This window comes from Tympanuchus pallidicinctus, unplaced genomic scaffold (genome assembly GCF_026119805.1).
Source record: "Tympanuchus pallidicinctus isolate F22 unplaced genomic scaffold, pur_lepc_1.0 scaffold15, whole genome shotgun sequence".
Taxonomy (NCBI): Eukaryota; Metazoa; Chordata; class Aves; order Galliformes; family Phasianidae; genus Tympanuchus; species Tympanuchus pallidicinctus.
The window spans coordinates 29,732,210-29,752,692 of NW_026294669.1; the positions used below are offsets into that span (position 1 = coordinate 29,732,210).

The 20,483-nt window shown below is 40.4% G+C and overlaps 1 protein-coding gene across 1 annotated transcript in view; it reads left to right on the top strand.

Moving 5' to 3' along the window:
* The first annotated feature begins 103 nt into the window (after nt 1–103).
* COL5A2 (collagen type V alpha 2 chain) overlaps nt 104–20,483 on the top strand; it is a 166,060-nt gene continuing 145,680 nt past the window's right edge. The window contains exons 1-2 of the mRNA XM_052676463.1: nt 104–204; nt 11,458–11,595. The gene's annotated coding sequence lies outside the window, so the exon portion shown is untranslated. The remainder of the gene's footprint in view (nt 205–11,457; nt 11,596–20,483) is intronic.

The following is a 20,483-nucleotide window of genomic DNA, read 5'->3' on the forward strand; positions in this document are numbered from 1 at the left end:
CCGCCGCCGAGCTCCGCCCGCTGCGCGCACGCCGCTGCCGCGTGCGCGGCGCCCCTTAACGGCCGTCTGCGCGTGAGGGGCAGCCGGGCGGGCTCGGCGTCCCCAGCAGCCCCGCGCGAGAGCCGCGTCCGCGCTGAGGGACGAGGTGAGCGGGGCTCGCGCGTCGTGCGCGGCCGTCCGGGATGCCGCTGTTGCAGATCTCTGGTGAGCGTTTAGTCGGTTGTTAAACAGCCCGAGGTAAAGTAACGTGTGCGCTCGAACTGGAACGCGGGAAGTTCCGCACCAGCACAAAGAAGGACTTTGTTGTCAGTGACGGAGCCTGGGAGCGAGCTGCCCGCAGGCCTGGGTCCCTTCTCTGGAGATATTCAGGCCCGCCTGCGAGCTGCTGCAGCAGGGGATGCACGGGGTGATCCCGGAGCTCCCTTCTCTCTGACCCCGACTCTGCTGTGACTCCGTCACGTTTTTATTAATAAACGTGTGCAACAGCAATATAACCCCATCACTTTATGACGTGAGTTATAAGCTCCAAAGATCTTGAGTAATAGACGGAGCTCCCAAAACCCGTTAAGCCGAGGTGATAAATAGCAGGCGGTGGCACAAGCAGGTCAGGGCAGTGCATGGTCAGAGCAGCCCTGTATGTAGGACACATTACTTAACAGTTAGCATGACTACATACAGAAATCTGCTATCAGAACTTCCACATGCTGTGGAAACGATGTCAACAGTGACTGTGTTACCTTCTGAGTGGTGAAGGGTGACCAACTTGTACTAGAGGAATTAGGGAACCCTGCACTGAAAGCAGTGACTGCGCCCTGCGAGTCCATGTTCCGTACCAGTGGCTCAGTGCTGCTGTCATCCCTCCTCTCCCATGCTTTTTTTTTTACTCCTTTCTCCTGTTTTCACACTTTAAACTGATATTTTCCACCTCCTTGGAAGTCTTCCTGCTATCATGCTGTGAATCAAGCAATCTGATCCTGAAAGCCTCACCTCTTCAATTAAAACAGACGGTTGTGCATGGTACCTGTGGTCAGGTCTCACTTCGTGAAACCACTGATAATATTTTCCCAAAGTTTCCGTATTAAAAAAAAATAAAAAGTGAAGATTTTTGTGTTCCAAGTCATAGTGGTTGCCTTAAGTTCTCTGGTAGTCCTGTAAAACGTTTTTAGTGTGTTTTTGTTAAATCTATGCCATCTGGCTTTTTAGTTCAGTCTCATAAAGTGTTTGTTTTTTTTTTTTTAAAGTGGCCAAAACCTGGGCTAAGCACACAGATTGATGAATTTAAACAGACACAAGCAGAACAGCTCCTTAGAATTCTGGGGAGGCTTGGGGAGCGAGAGTTACCAAGATGTATCTGGGTTGTGGTTTTCCAATGAGCAAGGAGCAAAAACAGTCTCAGCTGTTGACCGTTCTAATTTGTGTTCATGTGGCTGATGTGTGGCCTTTGTGTGGTTCTCTCATTTGTTCAGATTTACATAGAGAATATAAAATTTGTAGGCACATCTGCACAAAGCCAAAGGAATTTGCCAATGTTTCTTCTAAAATTACGTCTTGGTCCTGTTAGGGACTGCAGTGCTTTCAGCATGTTGCTCAGTTAGGAGGAGCTGCGACTTCCAGAATAAAGTGCTACAAGGTAGATCATTTTATTGTATGCACTGCAGTGAATCAGGAGAATAACTGATACAGTAAATAGCCATTTGCATTTAAAATTCCTCTCAGAACTTCATGAGAAATGTTCCATAAACCAACTGGATAAAATGAATTTGTTCTTAAAGTCCACATGTTGTATGGGGAAGTAATTGTATTTCTTTGTCACCTTACATGAAAACCCACACAGGCAAAAGCACATACTAAATAGATAATGCTCATTTGCTTTACCTACTGAGTCTAGATTGTATATTTGTTGTTTGCAAACTCGCTGCATCAACGCCAAAACCCACGTTAATAGTACAGTGGACAACCCTGACTTTGGGCAGCGGAATGAAGTTGCTCAAGGCAACCACTGCACCATTTCAATGCATGAAGTCAGTAATACAATTAAGGGCAGAAGCTTTTGAAATAATAATTTTGCACTCCAGTTACTATTCAGCAGGTTTGCTTTTTTGAAAACCCTTTATTTCAGTCGTGCAGCTTAATAGGATGGCTAGTTTTGTGCCTCTCTTTGCTTAAGAACACTCAGAACACTTGTGGCTACAAAAAGCTCCCTGCTTGTAGCCTGCATGCTGCTTTTAAGTTTGAGCATGAAGGTCAGGTAGTCAGCACACTCCAGAACATGACACACTGTTCTTAAACTACACAGTGGGTCTTAGCTCTCTTATTGTCATAAATCAAGATCATAGGATCTTCTGGTCTTCTATGCTTTTTTTGTACTAGTTCAAGGACTGTAAGGAGTAAAAGAGAATCTTACACTTGGCAGTCTTCATTATGGCCCCCTCCTTGGAAGCCTCCAAGGCCAGGCTGGATGGGGCTGTGAGCAGCCTGGTCTGGAGGGACGCATCCCTGCCTGTAGCAGGAGGTTGCAACCAGGTGATCTTAAAGATCCCTTCCAATCCAAATCATCCTATGGTTCTATGATTATCTCTTATAATTGCATTATTAAGGTGGAGAGGCCTAATTCCTTTTTTGTGTTGTATGAAAACTAGAACTTCATTGCCTTCTGAAAGAAAATATAACATGATAGATCAGAGTTAAATATAGAATAGGGGTATGTGATGTTCTACAAAGCTCCTTCAGTGGGGTAAATCAATAGTTTTTAATAGGGAGGAAGAGATTTCAGGTAAGATCACAATCTTTATAACTGTGCTTCAGGACTGCTAGGAACACTAGAGGGTGCTACAAGAATAACTACATTTTTATGAAGTGAGTACTTAAAGCTAGGAAAGCAGAACTGAGTTGGGATGCCCCACAGGGACCTCTGTACTAGTGCAGCCTTCGCACATGTTTTACTTTCTACTATTACATCTGTCACTGTCAAAGGAAAGGCAAAACTGTGGTGCCATGTAATGATTTGGTCCAACAAAGTGCTCTGCTTCCTTCGTGTTCAAGAGGTGATACAAAGTTTTGAGTGAAACCAAGAAAACAGCAACAACTCACTAGAATGAAAAAGGAGAGGAAGAATTAAAGCCAAATACTGACTGCAGCCCTTACAACATGTAGTGCTCCTGGCCAGGCTTAGAGACAGGCCTAACAAGCACCTGAGACGGTTTCACACTAACAAAATGAACACAGCAGGCAAATGCAACCCAAGAGCCCACAGGTAATAGCACCAATTGATTGTTCTTGCCTTTAGAAGTACACCAGTAAGTTCTCATGTAAGCATCCTTTCTGTCTGACAAAGAAGCAAAAAACAATAGCTTTTGAACAGCCAAATCCCACAGCAGCTTGAATGACTAAAACAGGAAAAACCTGTTACAGGCAATGCTTTCCTGCATACTGCCCCACCTGGAGCCCTCACCATCTAAAGTGACTTGTATGTACTATTTTCTTACACCAAGTGTCTTAAGTAGTACTTCACATTATACAACACAATATTTGAGTACCCCTCTTATTAAGAGAAGAGCAAATAAATGCCTCATGGCACAGAATGCAACTTTAAGATACTTGCAAGTTTTTTTTCATGGCAGTACAGAATCTTATAGACTCCTGATTTTTCCTTAAAGAACTTACATTTTGAGACAACTTATGAACTGATAGACTAACCTAGCACATGACAAACCAAAAAAAAAGTGGTAAACCTTATACAACAAAGTTGAAATTATATGAAGTTAAATCACCATAAAACAATTTTTAAGGCAACTACAATGGGATGCTAGTAAAAGAATGGTAAAGACTGCAGGTATAGAAAAAGAAAAAGAGCCCAAGTACAGCATCAGCAGAAACAACAAAAAAGAGCTACTTACTTTAAAAACAACTACAGTTAGACACAAACATCCAGCAAGAAAGGCTACCATGGCTACTGCCAGCCCTTAAGTGAGGTCTGGGAAGGGCTGGATCCTGGCTCCTCCCCTTCCAATCAGCCAGATGCATTGCATGCACCTGAGCTCCCCTGCATTGGCCCTGCCTTGCTACTCAGCATTTTTGTTACACCTCTGAAAAAAGACAGCACGTTCAAAGTTTTTAATATAGAATTGAGATACCAATTACTCTATTACACAGCTCACCGGAGACCAAAGGCAAGAGATGTTTGGTTGCTGTAGTGCTGTAGTTGCTGTAGTGCTGTGTCACGGCCTGAAGCAGTGATTGAGCACCTGGTGGGAAGGCAAGGCCAACCCAGGGAGCTCAGGTGCATGCAATGCATCTGACTGATTGGAAGGGAGGAGCCAGGATCCAACCCTTCCCAGACCTCACTTAAGGGCTGGCAGGAGAGGTAGGGGTTTGGACTGGTGGTTTCTGTGTAGTGGAGGTTTTTTTAGGGTAAGTGAATCTTCTGCATTGTGTAAGTAAATCTTTCATTGTTTCTATGGTTGTTGTGTTTGAATATGACTTTTTTTTGCTGTAGTTTGAGAATTTGTTAACTTGTTATTGCTGTGCTTTCTGTCATTTTGTTCTGTTGGTGGAAAAAATAGAGAGGTTTTTTTCTTGCGGTGTTTTGGTTTATGATGGTTTCTTACAGTAGCTTCTATTATTTTGTCAGTTTTACACTTGTACTGGCTAGTAAAATCTGACTTACAAATGTGTTTATATAGTTATTACTGCTGATTATGGTTTTTTTTCATTGTTAAGGAGTTGGTTGCTCATTAGAAAGGTAATGATGTAGTGGGAAGACTTGTGAGATTTTTAGAGTAAAGAATTTCTATTACACTCTGCCAGTGTGGAATTCACTGAGTCTTTTTTCAGTCTTTTTTTTTTTTAAATAGTGAGGAGGTAGGAATATGAAAACAGAACTGAGTGTAACATAAAAGGTGAACAGCAATTCACCTGCTGATAGCACAGCTGTGTGTCATCTGAGGCATTTTCAGTGAAATGTGCTGTTTCTTTTAAGAATGACTTTCTGTAGAGATTTCTCATGAACTGTGAGGAGTGCTGAGCTCTTTTTGCCTCTTGAGCACAGATAAAACTCGGTGGTGAATAGCCTGTGTTGGCTTTTTAGTAAGGTGCGTGTTTCCACGTTGCAAGATATTGTTCTGTTAACGTCTGTGTCTTAAAGCTTGCTGGGGACACAGGTGGACTTGTTCAAGTCCCGGGCAAGGATTGTGAAATCCTTTGTCTGAAGGACACAGGTGAACAAGTCCAGGCAAGTCCTGGGCAAAGGTTGTGAGCTGGGGGGACGCAGATGGACAAGGGCAGGGGTAACGAGAGCGAGGTGAGCTGCAGCTCAATAGCTGTGATGTGCTCCTCTGTGCGGACCTATCAGGATGGTGGCCATCTCAGGGGGTATTCAATGACTTGCTCAAGGCCCATCCTTGTCACGTAGGCAGGAGAACAAGGAGGATAAAAGAGGAACTGAAAACCATGAGGATAGGTTTCTGGCAGCAGATTCCTTATGAAGAAGAGGGATTCCTGACGATCAGATTCCTCATGAGGTGATTCCTGCATGCTGTCGAACTCTCCTGTGCCTGCTGCCTGAATGCTGCTGCTGCTTGAACGAGTGGCTCTGTGACTTTCTTGTCTACCTGCTTGCTGCCTAAGGCCGGCCACGCTGTTGCCTGTTGCCCCCTGCTGCATCTGCCTGGGACCTTCAAATGCTATGCAACAGGACTGCTGCTGCATCCTGCTGGTGACTGTCCCTGCTCCACACAGCTCCTGCTTCTTTCCCATCTTTATCGCCCTCCTTCCCTTTCTCCCTAATTAGGTTTGGTAATAAACTGGGTGGAACAACATATGAACCGTTGTTTCTTAATCTCACACCGGGTATATGGATATTAAAAGAACCTCATCTCCCTCCTATAAATTGGAGCGAGACACATGTATGCATGTGTCATCCCATACAGCTTCTTCTTACAAGGTTACTATGTTTTATTTGCATGTTGTGCATCTGTATGTGCATTACAGTCATAACAGTGCAAACATAGAGAACTGTAAGGGCTTCACATGGGGAAACAAATGTCTGGTACAACAAGATGCCCGTTTTCTGGATTTACTCAATGGAGCCAGGCATCATCCTGTCCTTACAGCTTTTTTTGTTCACTGAGAAAGCAATTGCGTGTGTTGGATGCTTCTGTCATATTAATGCTTTTCAAATCCTGTTGTTGTTGCTGCGCTGTTTTCCTTTACACAAAAATGAAATCAGAGCAACTTTTACTTTCTAAATAGATGTCAAGTATTCTAAGGATATGCTGGAAAACACAACGGAGTTTGCATCTTAGATTTCTTTGTGAAATCAAACTGCATAGAAAATCTGGTGTGAGAGACAACAGATGTGTGAGAATGTATGAATCTGTGTAAGAATCTTGTTTTGAGGTTTTGTTTTCTGGAAATAGTGGCTGCTAGTAAGCAATAATACTGCTTGAGTGTGGCTCAAATGAGCCTTGTGAGCTTATTTTCCTTGAGCAGCTGCTGGATCTCCAGTGCTGTGACATGTTTTTCATTTTCCTTACCAGCAATAAAGTAGGCCAAGCTTTGTCCATCTAGGGAAAGTGAGCGCTGCTGTATAAAGAGGTCTGGATGACTTTTAGTCAATTTAACTCTCCGCTTGTAGTCCAACGAATGTTCATAGCCTTTCTTCTGATACAAACCAGCTGTTACTATGTGTAAACACTGTTTGCCTGCTCCTAGCATTTCCAGCCACAAAGCAGCAGATCTCAAGCTGTACTGTTCTCTTTTAATTTGGCTTGTGCTCTTTCTTACTCCCAGAAATCACAGTCTTCTTTAAATCCCATCCTATTCCTACTGAAAACAGCAGCAGTGGGGCCCAGCAGAGAGTTGTGCTCAGTTGCTGGGTGAGGCAGGCCAGAGTTGTTATGGTTTGGGTGGAGCTTTTATGTTGAGCAGAGTCTCACTGGTAAAAAGAAAAAAAAAGGAGAAAAAAAAAAAAAGGAATTCTTGGAGAGAAAAAAGGAACTTGCTTGCATTAGTTCATTAGGATTAGCTTTCTCTACTGCTTTCTGAAGGGCACTTCAGGGAGTTGCTGTAGGACTTGGTTTTTCAGTATTAAAAAATATTCTGCTGTGAGAGCTTCTTTGGGAGAGAAAACTGAGCAGGGCCTCAAAGACAGATAGGAAGAATCGGGGGTGATGCCCCAGTACTGCTCTGACTCAGTTCATGTAATATAAAATAAGGTCAGAACCTGCCTTCCTTCATCTGATATTGCAGTTAATAAGATTAACTGGTTTTTTTCTTATTTATTTCTCATGAGAAATGTATCCTTTGCTTTCTTCCAGTGTTTTGCACAAATGTTTCTTTCACACCCTGGCATTTGCCTAGCATGTATTGATGCTTGTCTGAAGGGAACGTGTTGTTTCCTATTGCAGGACTTCTCAGAGATAAGCAGTGCCAACAAAGCTCTGGTTTGTAAGTGTATTCAAGCTGATGTAGAACTCAATTTTTCAAATGATTTCCAAAGATTCGAGTTCAGATACCTATCGGAAAGGATTTTCTTCCTGCTGCTGACAGGTAGATTGTTAACTGTTGCATTGAGTTTCATCCGGGCAGTCTGTTGCAAGTTTTTGTGACTGTGATCTCCCTTGAGAGGGGCACTGATCAAAACAGAAGGAGTCCAAATTTCCTGTTGGTTTTTTTTTTTAGTGTTGTGATGTTTTTAATGCACAGTATTTTTCTTATTCTGAGTAACTGCTTTTAAATATGAGGAGAAAAACAACACCTCAAATCATGAAATAATACAGACAGGGCCTTTTTGGCTATTAGAAACAATCCAGTCATTATGATTCGAGTTGTGTTGTAAAATATATTGGGCTGACAAACAAACTAACAGGAGTGTATTACCATGCTTACATGCAATGAAGAAGGCTGAAGTGAATGTGCAAGTGTTTAAGCATACTGTGCAGATCTCTGTGTAGATCCCAGGCAGTTGCTCAGTTGTCTTGCTGCATAACAGGTTGATTCTAAGTGTAAGTTCTTAGGCACTGATTCTATCAAATGGTCTTATTACGTGTTGTGCATGCATGAATCCACTAGGTACTTAACAAGCTCTTTGCCAGAGCTTGTTAACTGCAACTGGAGAGCTGTAAGACAAATCCTCTATAGGGAATTACAGAGCTGGTGGAATTTACCATGTAATTGATTGAACTTATATAACATTTAAGTGGCAAGGATGCCCAATGTGTTCTGTGGAACCACACATGTAATTGGGACACCTTTATGTTTATGAGTGCTCTGTCAGTTTTCTGTTCTAAATTATACTTAATCTAGTTTGGTTCTTTCTGTTGGGTTTAAATGTCTTTGGTTTTAGGTTGTGTTCTCTGAGAACACAATCTAAAATCAGATTGTGTTCTCTGAGACATTGTAGGCAGTATACTGCAGTAAAGCAGTCTTAAATTAGATTAAAAATAGCAATCTTTTTCTGAAGCTTATTGTTTTTACTGTGCTGCTATTGCATGTTTTCTGCGTAGAGTAGACTTCTATATTTCCTGGTAGTTTTCTTTCAGATTTTGAGTAGTTTCTTGGTAAACATGGGGATGAAATGAACAAACACGTCCTCACAATTTCTTCTCTTTAAGAAAATGTCTCACCTTCCACAGACTGGTGAATGGTTGAAATCTGCGATAGGAAATTAGCTTCATCAGCATTTAAGTTCCCAATCCTATGATTCTGTGACTATTTGTTCTGCTCTTCTGCCTTTTTAATTGGTATCTGTGTAGCTTAAGTTCTTTAACTTCTGATTCTGCCACGTGCCTGCTCTTATCAGGCTCATGAACATCAGGCTGGTAAGACGAAATAATTTGAGAATGACAGTTATGGGTAGATGTTTTGCCACTGCAGCTGTCATCATATGGGAGAACTTGACATGACTGGCTGTGAAAGGCCAGACAGGGCTCCTGCTGGAGCCTTTCTAGTCTTCTCTCTGGCTGCCCAAAGAGGATTTGCTCTTCCTCAATCTGAGGCCCACCCTTTCCCCCAGGGCATGGGTATGTTATTACTGCAGTGCTGCAGTCACTTCTGCATGGAGAAAAAGGGATCACAACTTGCATGGAAAAATAGGTGGAACTGAAGTACTTGGCTGGTGCTGTAAGGATTTTGATAAGTACTCTGTGTAAGATGAATTGAGATGAATGTGATGAGTTCTGTGAAATGTGTGCTTAGAGTGAGTAAAGGGGCAGAGGACCAGAACCAAAAGCTTGCTTTTGGTACTAAATAATCTTATAGAAGATGTGTAGCTTTTGAAATACCAGAAACAATCCAGGCTGTAAAAGAAAAAATAGTGAAAGATTCTGCAACTTGATCAGCAACTTTTATTCTTCCATTGAGCAACTATGTCAGTAGGCAAAAACTCCTGACATCTGCGCCAAAGAGTGGCTGCCAAATGCAGCAAAGGTTTCTTGTCAAAATCTAGAAAGCTGGGCTTCGGGCAGCTTTATGGTAAATGTTCAAGTTAACTTGCACTGCTTTTTATTTGAAAGGGTGTGTTTCAGGCTTGTGGAATTAACCAGCTGTTATCCATGTGGATTGTGTTTTTAGTTTAAATTAAAAAAAACAACCTGTAAGAATACAATAGAAAATGATTTGATTTCATACAGTTGGCTTAGATGCTGTTACTACTTGCATTGCAGTTCATTTCTGAGAAGCCAAATCAAATGTCCTGTAGTATTACTGCATTTCTATTTCTGTGGGCTGTGCTGCATGTTACTTTGTCATGTGTGAGGTGGCAGGTAATGTCTTTGTGTTGTCTTCTAATGGTAGTGTGACAGAAGTGTTTTGGTTTCTATCATGCTAGTTGCTGAGCTGTGAGACTCTCTTCAAGAAGCAAGCGCTTTGTTAAATTGTGAGGCCTTGGTGGCTTCTTTGACTATCAGGATGGCTGTGTTTCTCAGCAGCAGCACAAGTGACATAAAGCTGGATGGGGAGGATAGAAATGAAGTCTTGTGCTAATATTGAAAAGGCAGCAGGTGAGTAGATGTTAGTGTATTGCAAAGGGAGGAACAAGTCTTGATGTGTAGCAGTTGTCTCTGATGCTTCAACAATGCTATGAATTCTTAGGTGATCTTGAATGAAACAATACATTTGGGGAAAAAGATTAGGCTTTCTAACAAAAAACACAGATGTTCAGAACTGAATATATTAAGCTGAATTACAGTATGAAAAGGAAGGCCTTGGGCTGAGACTTCCAGAGACTTAACTACAAGGAATGGCTTTCCTGGAGTGTCATCAGCCTATGAAGATGCAGCTGCCGATGTACAGAATCAGCAGAAGCATGAAGGACTAGAAGTGCTTGAAGCTGAACTGCTTGCATTTGACTTTTTTTCTGGGATACTCAGCACCCCTAGGATTTTGAGAATCTGTGGGCAGAGTGCTACTGCTAACTGGCATGGATGTATGTTTATGTATTTGCACATTCTGTTTCTGCAGTTTGGGCTATACTGGATGCGACAGGATAACAGAAGAAGGATTGCAGAGACAAATTTTTCTGAAGCTCAGTCTGCTTGCTGATGATGCTATTTACACAGAGCAAAGTGGAATGACTTCTTTGGAAGTACTGAAAGAGAACTAGGTGATTATCCCTTTGAGGAAACTACTTTGCTGTTGACATGCCAGTGTCATGCAGACTGGGAGGATGCTACTTCTTAGAGAAGAATGCAGGAAGTGTCTGTTCTCATGGCGTTCCAATAGAAATAGAAATGCTGGGAATTATGCAGAGGGAAAAAGAATGCTGTTCTGGTTTATCTATAAAATACCTTTAATTTAAGCAAACTTGAGGCATGAAAAGTGGGACTACTAAATATGGGGAATCAAGTATTAAAGTGTGAATATCAAACTACAAATGAACTAGATAGTTGCATCTGCAGTCATGTTTTGATTTCTTGGTCTCTAATCCTGGTCCCCATTTGAGTTGTTACATGAAGTGTGTGGACTTGCTGAAGTCAGGTACCCTCAGTGGAATAGATTCTGGCTCAACTGCTCTGAAAATGGCAAGGGAGTGCAATTTGGTTGCTGCTCTTTTTCCTGTAGCTTTTGCTGGTGGTTGTGTTGTCCTTGCAGGAGCTGTAGGGCAAAAGCAGTGCACACAGCTGGTGTGTGCTTCTGCAGCAGGCTTTGGAGGAGGCGGGCAAATGAGCGAGGTCACTGTTTTTTCCATTAAGCTGGTTGTTGAGCACCTTGTTTCACATGGACCATTAGAGTGAACTGGTGGGAGTTACAGTATGCACAGTGATAGGGTATATGTTTACGTATGCACTGTAGGCACTGATGGCTGCTCAGTAATTTGGCACCATAGCAGATGCTAAAGGATATCTCCTGTGTCTGAGCATTAGGAAAAGCACACCTGTGTTCCATGTCAAGGAACACATCAGATCATACCTGATATGTATTATACCTGATATTTATTAGTTCATTTTTATCTGTTTACAGGACTTCAGAATGTGTTCGTCTGCTTGCTTTGTGCCAGTTCCTGTTTTTGGGTTCAGGAGGCAACCCTTATGATGGCGTTTACATGATTTCAGCTTCTCAGTTGTCATCTTCACTGGAGCTGGTGGAGTCACCCAGATGGTAAGACTGAAGTAGATCGGTTAATTGAAAACAAAATAGCAGCATTTAGGTTTTGAATTAACTTGTCTTCTCATTTTCACAGCAGTGTCCTTGAACATTTTCTAATGGTTGATTTAAATTCCAAGAGATGCTGCTGTAAATAAGGAGAGTGTTGGGGCTGATTTGCTCTTTGCGGAGGCACTTAACTGCACTCTAAGCTTGTCCACTGGCAAGTTCAGAATCCACTTTCCAGAATGTGACAGCTGTTTTTTTAAGGGAAAGAAATGCTTATTACTGACTGCTAAAGCAAGAGATCTTGAAGGAAGTCGCCATTTAACATGGCTGAGTTCCTATTAGTCCTCTCTGTACAAGACTTCTCCATCTAGAAAATTTCAAGGGAGTTTATAAACCCTGTGTAGTTATTTGATATTATGCATTTAATTCTGAGGAAAGAAGGTCTCCTAAAAACAGAAGCTCTGCATATGCCTGTGGACAAGTCTAAAATAAGCGTGTTTCCATTCAGCTTTTAGGAGTATGGCTGTGGTTTACTTCTCCAAGCCAAAATGCTTTTGGTAGGAGAAGTTTTTTACTTTTCTCTCTACTGAGATGTAAATGTCAGATTGTTCAGACTTCAGATGTTCAGTGTTTAGGGAAGAGAAGGTCAAAGCCTCCATGTCATCCTAGGTAGACCAGCTGCTTCTAGGTGTGCGTTACTGCTTTCTGTATTAAGCCCCTTTGAGGTCCATGAGCTGCAGTAGCTCTTAACAAGAAAGGTATTCTATTCCTTGTGTTACACATGAATTAAAACAAATTATTTTTGAATAAGAAAAAGAAATAATGAGTAGTGCTGTTTATCTTGCAAGTAAAATTTCATAATAAACAAACTTGGAGCCTGTAGCTACACTGCTTCAAGTGTTTAGTGTAACAACATGCTTTCTGCAAAGGCAGTTACCTATGTCAGCCTTGTGTGTAAGTGAAATATACAGATTACCAGTATTCTACATATATGGCTTATTTAGGCCTAAAAACAGTTTCTTACTATGTTGGTTGTAGTAATTTTAAGCATTTTCAAGCCTGATTCTGTTTCTAGTGGTTACTGAGAGTGTATGCCTGCTAGAACTGAACCTTCCAGAGAGCGAAAGAAGTACCAGCCTACACTATTTTTAACGTGTTGCTGAAACCCATTTCAAAGCCAGTTCTTTAGAGGAAAATGAAGTCATAATTCACACACGGAACAGGAATACTTTTTCTCTAGTTACAGTGGAAAAAGCATTTCATCATGTTGTTAGACCAGCCAAGTGTATCTGACACATTATTAATCAAAATAACATGCGGGCTTTTTCAGTAGGAGAAAGAGAACACTTGAATTCCTGCTCAGGAAGGTGTCCTAGTGTTATAGCCATACAACAAAATAGTATTTTGTTTCTTTGACTGTAACAGTGAGTGTGTAGGGGTTTAGGAGTGTGTTGCTTTTTTTCCTGGATATCAGAAAAAAGTCTCGACACTGGCATATGAGTAGGAAAGAGGATTTTTTGCTTGTTTTGTGTAGTTTAGACCTATACAAAGTAATATCCAGTATCAATCACAACAAGACAAGTGTTTTTCAAGCAGGTAGGTTAACTATGCCAAGTGATGCTTTTCTCACCCATACATGTGTGTGTATTCATTGAGACACACGTGATGCACCTATTCTGAGAACAAGGCTCTATGACTTAAGATTTCAAACAGGGATTCTGGCTCATGATGTTAAACTTTAGTGAGTAGCAAATTCCTATTCCAATATTGTTGATCCACACACAGCTTTTCTGACTTCACTGTACTTTACAGCAATTAGCTGGAATTTTAAGGAAATTGCTGCATTGGTTTTGGGGCCTTATGATGCAACTATGCGTGTTGGGGACAGGAGTTGTCAATATCTGCTGAATGGCATCAGAAATGCTAGTTAAGTGTAGCACAGTAGGCAAATTGAATGCAAAAATTATGGGTACTCTGCATACTTTAGACTAGCCCGGTTGTGAAGACTGTTTTATGGGTTATATTTGTGAGCAAACTCAGAAAAAATAACATCTAGGAGAAGCAAGACGTATTTTGCACAGCCATCCTCATGATGTTGCTGTTTTCACCTTGCAGTTCTCTTCTCTAAACTGCTTAAGTGACTCTGAAAGCAATGCTTCCTTTTTATTTCTGTGAACTACAACAGCTTATACAATCATAATAGTGCTACTGGATAGAGCTGCAAAATTGTCAGCTGCAAAGCACACTTTTCCAATGTAGTCACCACCACTTGTGATGTGTTTTTTTGCCAGTGAGAAACAAGAACCTGTATGCTGTGCTTGTGAACATTTGCACAGCTGTCCAGAATATGCCTTGTCTTTAACGTTACTGTTGTGCCCTACCCACACTTGCTGTGCTCAATCCCTTGTTTGGTCTCCATAAACACTGAGCAAGAATTGATGAATGTCACTGGGTGCCATTTTTCAGTTTGGAAGAATTAAAACGCAGTGCTTTGCTTCAGATGCATTTCCACGTCAGCTGTCATTTTGTCAGACTGCACCTCTGCTGCCACCTGTCCCATAGCAACCTGTCACAGGATATTGAGAGGGTTCAACCTCTGCTACCATAGCAGTCAGAGACTTCATGGGCCGATGTAATGAAATAAGAGGTGCTGCTTTTGGGGCAGCTCTCTTATGTGCGTGACCTTTGCAGTTCACAGACTGCATCTGACTTTTTGTGAAGTGGTTTGGGGTTTTCCAGCAAAATGCTCTTAATGCAAATATTTTGCATTCTTGTTTCCATCTGGCCTTGGTCAGCAGTGGGATTATCTTCTCTTAATCCCTCGTGCTTCTTCTGAAAATACGGCATTTTTAAAAGGGCTCTACTTGTTAGATACAAGAAAGGCCTCATTTTATACTTGAGAAATTTATTCAAATTCATTATTTAGTCTTTAAGAACGATTATTTTGGCTGGTGTTTGAATTTTTCTTGGAAGCTCACAAAATACAGTTGACTGCAGGTAATGATGCATGTCACTTTCTTCAGGTACCCCATTTGTACTGAGTGACTGAAAGTCTCCCACAAAGAGGAGTTTCGTCTCATGAGCATGGAGTAGGCTAATAAGTTTGTACCTGTGATTATTTTCTGACATGTGCTCTTGGTGTTGTTGGTGACAGGATAGATAGAGCAATACGTCCATCACTGTGTTTTGATGTGTAGTTGAAAATAATAGAAAAATGAATCATCTGTGTTTTTGAAGAATCTCCAATATCAAGTCTGTATTTATTAGTATTACTTCACTTTTTTTTGGCCAGCTGCCCCTGAGATTTAGAAGTCAGAGACAATTATGTTGAATTTCCTGCAAAGTTATTCTTAGCTGAGAATGCAGAATCTGAATCATATGTGAGTTCCTTATCAGCACCTGTTTAAGCTTTTGTGGACCAGTAGAAAACATTGTTTCACTTGTTCCTTGCTTTAGCTGGTATTCTACAATAGGAGGAAGACTTGATAACAGGCGAGCAGGGTTAACTGTTTAGCTGGCCTTATCATGGTTGAGACCTGTTCATGAGATTTCTTCAGAGTTAAAGGAAGCATAATCACCAACCATTTGCCAAACATGCCTCTGAGTTATTTCTGTCCATCTTTTTCTCAAATGTTCATGTGCTGCAAAAAATGAGTGCTTAATGAATGAAAATGAGTTTTTGGTGATTAGTTTTTGATCTGCATCAAGTGCATTTTTTTTTTAAGGCTTATAGACTTTATGCAACATTCCTGAAGATATTCCAATTTGAAAGAACTGAATTTTCTGTTGTATTTTGGTTCCAGAGTGATTCCTGATCAAGCTATTTTTAAGCAGAATGTGTTTTTTTTTTTTTAAAAAAAAATTGCTATAATGATTTTAAATATTTAACTATTGAATGTTAGTTAAATAGTGCTTCTCTTAGATTGCACTAATTCAGTGTTTTCATGGCTACAGTTGCAATGAGAATGTCTAAAGGAGAACTGCTGTGCTTCTAGTGCTGCACCGTTGTTCTGGGATTTAAAAGCTCCTAAACTGTGTGCAGTTTGGCTAATACATAGCATTGCTCTGTAAGCAGATACTGCACAGCAGAATCCATTTCTAAGGTGTAGCTTACTTTTACAATTGTGTATTCCTGCCGTGGATAGCAGCTGAAGCTTTTGAATGACTGCCTTATTTTTAGTGGGTCTTCTGGAGTGGCAGCCGTGACATCAGTCCAAAGCAGGGTTACACAGTCACTGGAAAAGGCACGCAGCAAACTGGCCAGCAGTGAGTGTGTGTTAGATGGGCAGTCAGTGCTGTGGAACAAATAAAAGGCCAAGTGTAGCAGCTGCCAGATAAATAACTTCTAAAATAGGGTGGTGAACTTCAGCTGTGGAGTCTGTTTTTCCGGGACTTTTGTAATATGCAGTTTGTTTTCAAAACACCACTGCAAAACAGGCAGCAATGCATGCTCCAAATGTGACCATGTTAATGGAGTTGATCTCAGTGTTGTTCAGGGCAGTATTTATTGTCAGTCTACCCAAATCTTTGTAAAACAAAACCCAGTACATTTATTTCTTAGACCTATCTGAAGAGCCTTGGGAATCTGTGACACCTCAGATGCTACTGCTAGGTAATGAAAATAAGAGTGAGAGAGTCCTGGAGCTAGAGATGCCTTCTGAGGACTAAGAACTGGGCTGTCTGTGCACGTCTGTAATCACTGCTGTAGAACATGTGGCTATTTTCCCCTCCCTTGTTCTGGATGGAGTGACCCATGGAGCTCTCAAAATCTTTCCAGTTTACGGATAATTTTCCTCTAATTTACAAGATAAGCTTTTTTTAATGTGAAAATTATGCAACTCCATCTAGAATCTGTAGACTATTTGTTACTACGATTTTTTTTTTCCTATTGGTGGAAACAGATGTTAGGGAAAGGAAGTTGTCATTGTTTCTGAATTGTGGAAAAAATACAGATAAAGCACTTCAAAAAACCAAACACATTTCACTTTGGATTCAAATTCTACGTGGTTCTTAATCAACTGCAACTTGCTCATGTTTTTGGCTGTGTTTGCAAAGAAAGCTTAGCTATGGTGTTTCTCCTGCTACATTTTCTTCTGTGCCAGCTTTTGGAACGTTCTGTGCTATTTACTGAACTTTTTCCATCCACAGCATATTCAGTGGCACAAGATATGGTGTTACAGCCAAAACAAAACCTACTTCTGATGCTGTAATCCCACTTCTCATTCCAGCAAAGCTCTCCATACAGATGAGAATTCAGACCTTACAAGTCTGTGAGAGAATCAGATATGAGAACAAGTTTTATTTAATAACTGAGCCTCCTGCTCCTTCAGAACCAGTTTCCAAGATCTCTTGTAAGTCAAAATGGACAGCTATAGCTAATAGCCTCTCCTAGCCTCTCTTCTTGTTTGCATAGATTCATAGGCTTGATGACACTTTGTTTTGCTCACATTAATGTTTTTTATTCAAGAGCAAGGCCTTGGAGTTGTATCAGCTGACAGTGAAATCCCTTAACTTGATTATAAGGAAGCATGTGCACCTGTGAACTTCATAGCAGTGCTTCAGCATTTGGAGTATTTCCCCCTCAGTGTGTAAATCCTTGTATATTTCACCTCTTATTCTACTCTCTTGCTTGGTCTCTCTTACATGAAAGTCTAGAGATTTTGTTTTTTTCCTGTAGAAAAAAGCTGAGTTGACTGAATTGAGTTTGTTTTTGTCTGCTTTTTTAAAATTCCACTCCCAGTTTATTTGCTGTTGTGCCAAAGCTGACCTGGGATTTGTGTGTGACATTTTGCCAGAAGACAATGAGGCTAGCAAAATTGGTATAATGATTTTGTTTTGTCTTGGAAGCAGAAAAACACAAATGCAGGATGGTGCTTCCATGGGATTTCCATGATGTGTTCCTTACTTTAAAATATATCTTCATACATACGTCCGCTGGCTGTGCTCAGTGTGACTACTCAGTTGTTACACCATTGTGGCAGCAATCTACAGATTATCTCATACATTACTGAGCAGAGGATGCCTTTTATTTCTTAGCTTTTCTGTAAGTGTGCTTTACAATAGAGCTAATTATGCTTTTTTGAGCTTGCATCTTAAGTGTAGGCAAGAAGTGTGTTTCTGGCTTTCAGTGTGTTATTTCAGAAATGCAATTCTGCCCACATAATATAGCTTTTTAGGGTGTGATGGACCCTTCATATGAAACGTGTGAGCTACAAACAGTCTTTTATAAATGTTCATTCACTGTAGCTTTAACTTGCATTAGTTCAACGTACATAGCTGGAAAACTTGATTAGATAGATACCAGCTGCTTTCAAAGATGTGAAAATGAAATAGGCTTTGTACCTCTCTGATGAGCTCCTTTATTTAACCTTTCTATTGTCTTGCTCTACTTCTTTGCTCTTCTAAGGGTTTATTTTCAGACTACAGTTGATTTACATTAGTGCAAGTAACAATAACACTGCTGTGGCTTGCTTTTCCCTGCTTCAAAGTTGCCTCACAAATCATTTGGATAGATCTGAAGCTCGGCACTTGGAAAAGCTTTGTTATGAGGCAATGGAAAGGTTTGGTTTGTTGGTGGTTGGTTTGTTTTCGTTGCTCCTCAAAGAGGACTATAAAACTATGGCAGAAGAGGGGAAAAAAAAAACCAAACACAACAAAATCTACATAAATACTTGTAGCTATTCCAGAAATTATATCCAACTTTTACCCCATAAAAAAAATCAAAGAACCATCTGAAGCTTTTTGCAGTCTAAGAAAAACACTGCAGTTCAGCTCCATTGTCATTGATACTCCTTTGAACATGCTGCTTTGTAAATCAGTAACTTAATTTTCATCTTGACTTCAAGCTTCTGTAAGAGTTTGTGTCTGGAACAGCAGAAAACATTTCTGTGGGCTTCTGTCTGTCTTGCTCTAAATCTTCAGTGTGCCAGTGCCAGCTTATGCCTAGGAGAGGTGCTTACATCTCTTCTCCTTCTGCACTGTCTCCCTTTGCCACGTTAGGGCTGTAATTCTGAGTTGAATGGAGGACTTGCTAAGTATTTCTACTGTGCTTGTTATGAATGTAACTATTTTACCTTTGCTTATAATGAAACTGGCTGATTTCAATATAAACAGCTGTGTTCATGACTGCTGCCTTTTTATAAAAGTGCATTGCAGGACCTTTTCTTGAGGAAATAGGTTTACTGTCAGAAATACTGGGTAGCTGACCACTGAACTGCCACCACAGTAAATGCTCTGTGAGAAAGAAAAAGTACAGGAACTTCTGGCAGATCTCTCTATCTGGTTGTGCTTACCATCCTTTTTTGACAGTAAAACAACACAATTCTTTCATGTTAAAATTTTCCAGGAGAAAACCAGCTTAGTATTGTTTGTAAGGCTACATTTCTGCTACTGGAAATAGTTGGCAACCTATTAGAAACAAGCAGTTTCATACAGATATAAAGCATTGTGGAAATAATAACTGCACCTAGTAAGAAATAATCTCTGGATCAGAAATAGAGCTTTGAAATACAATTTTTAAGAAATTTTGCTACTAGCTAGCCCACAAAAACCAATGATCACAAAACTTAGCTTGTGGAAGTACCAGGTGATATGAAGAATTACCAATCATAGGAAATATTTTCAGAAATGTAAGGTGGGATTCCTGATATGTGAAATTGTGATTTCTGACATGAGATGAACGCTTCAGTAGCTGTGTTAGTGTAGCAGGCACCTGTAGAACTTTGCATAGTTAGTTTCTGGAGATGTTAATAACATGAACTGTAAATGTAGGCTGAGTTGATTTGCACAAGACAACCGAATTGCCGACTCAGAAACCAACTGCTAAACCAACAACACGTATTTATTCATCTACCCCAAAACAATTCACTGAAAATGATGGAGAGGAGATAAAAATTTTACAGTATGAAAGAACAGAAAGGTCCCTTGATTTCTTGTTTTGCAGCCATTTGTGAAATCTGCCACCAAAGGCATTTCTGTGTGTTACTGAGGAGCAGCAAGGGAAACTATGGACAAATGCTTACCTGTGTAAACTCTCATTGTCTTGGAATAAGTAAGACTGAATGATTTCTGCCATCTGTACTTACAGAAGTATCTAGAAGCAGTTGTTGTTCCCTCCTGTTCTTTGTGCTATAAGTAGAAATGTTGATGGGATTCACTCTGCATTGCTACGTTTGCGTGTGCATAAGAATGCAAATAATTGCCTGGCTCTTGCTGACTTAACTACTATCTCTACTTTGTTTTTTTTAAAAGGCTGAACTTTTTCTAGGGAAATGAATATGAAGGCTTTACAGAAGATTTTCTCCAAAATTCCTTTCTTGTTAGTATTTGTTTCCTATGTTACTGATACTTCAATGAATGCTTCATAAATTGACCACAGTGAAATTGCAACAGGACAGGAAAAGGTTTAAAAATTAGACCGTGCTTACATGCCAGATGACTAGGTCTGAGCACATTATTAATGTGGCACATGGTGTATATGGTTTTTCTCTTAAAACAAACAAACAGAGCTCTAACTACAAAGCTGTGAAATATCTAATCTGCAAACCACATGTTGGGTCTTTTTGAAGTTTTGTTGTTAGAAGCAGACCGCTAATCTGCAACAGAATTTTTATAGAGATGTTGCAGAGCAATCAGTTAAAATAACATTTCTTAATCTGAATTGATTTCCTTTTTTGGTTCTCAGTCAAGTTAAGCTCTAGCATTGATCACATTTGTTTCAATTGGCTTTCTTGTATCAGAAGCTTATGATGGGGTTGTTCACTTGACTACTAAGTCACTTATGTTTTGGTTGGAAGTGACTTATGTATTTCAGCTTATTCTGTTGGTTCTTCTCAAGGCAGCCTACAAGCATGTGTAGGTGAAACTGTTTTAATCTGAAGTGTTATTCTGAAGTG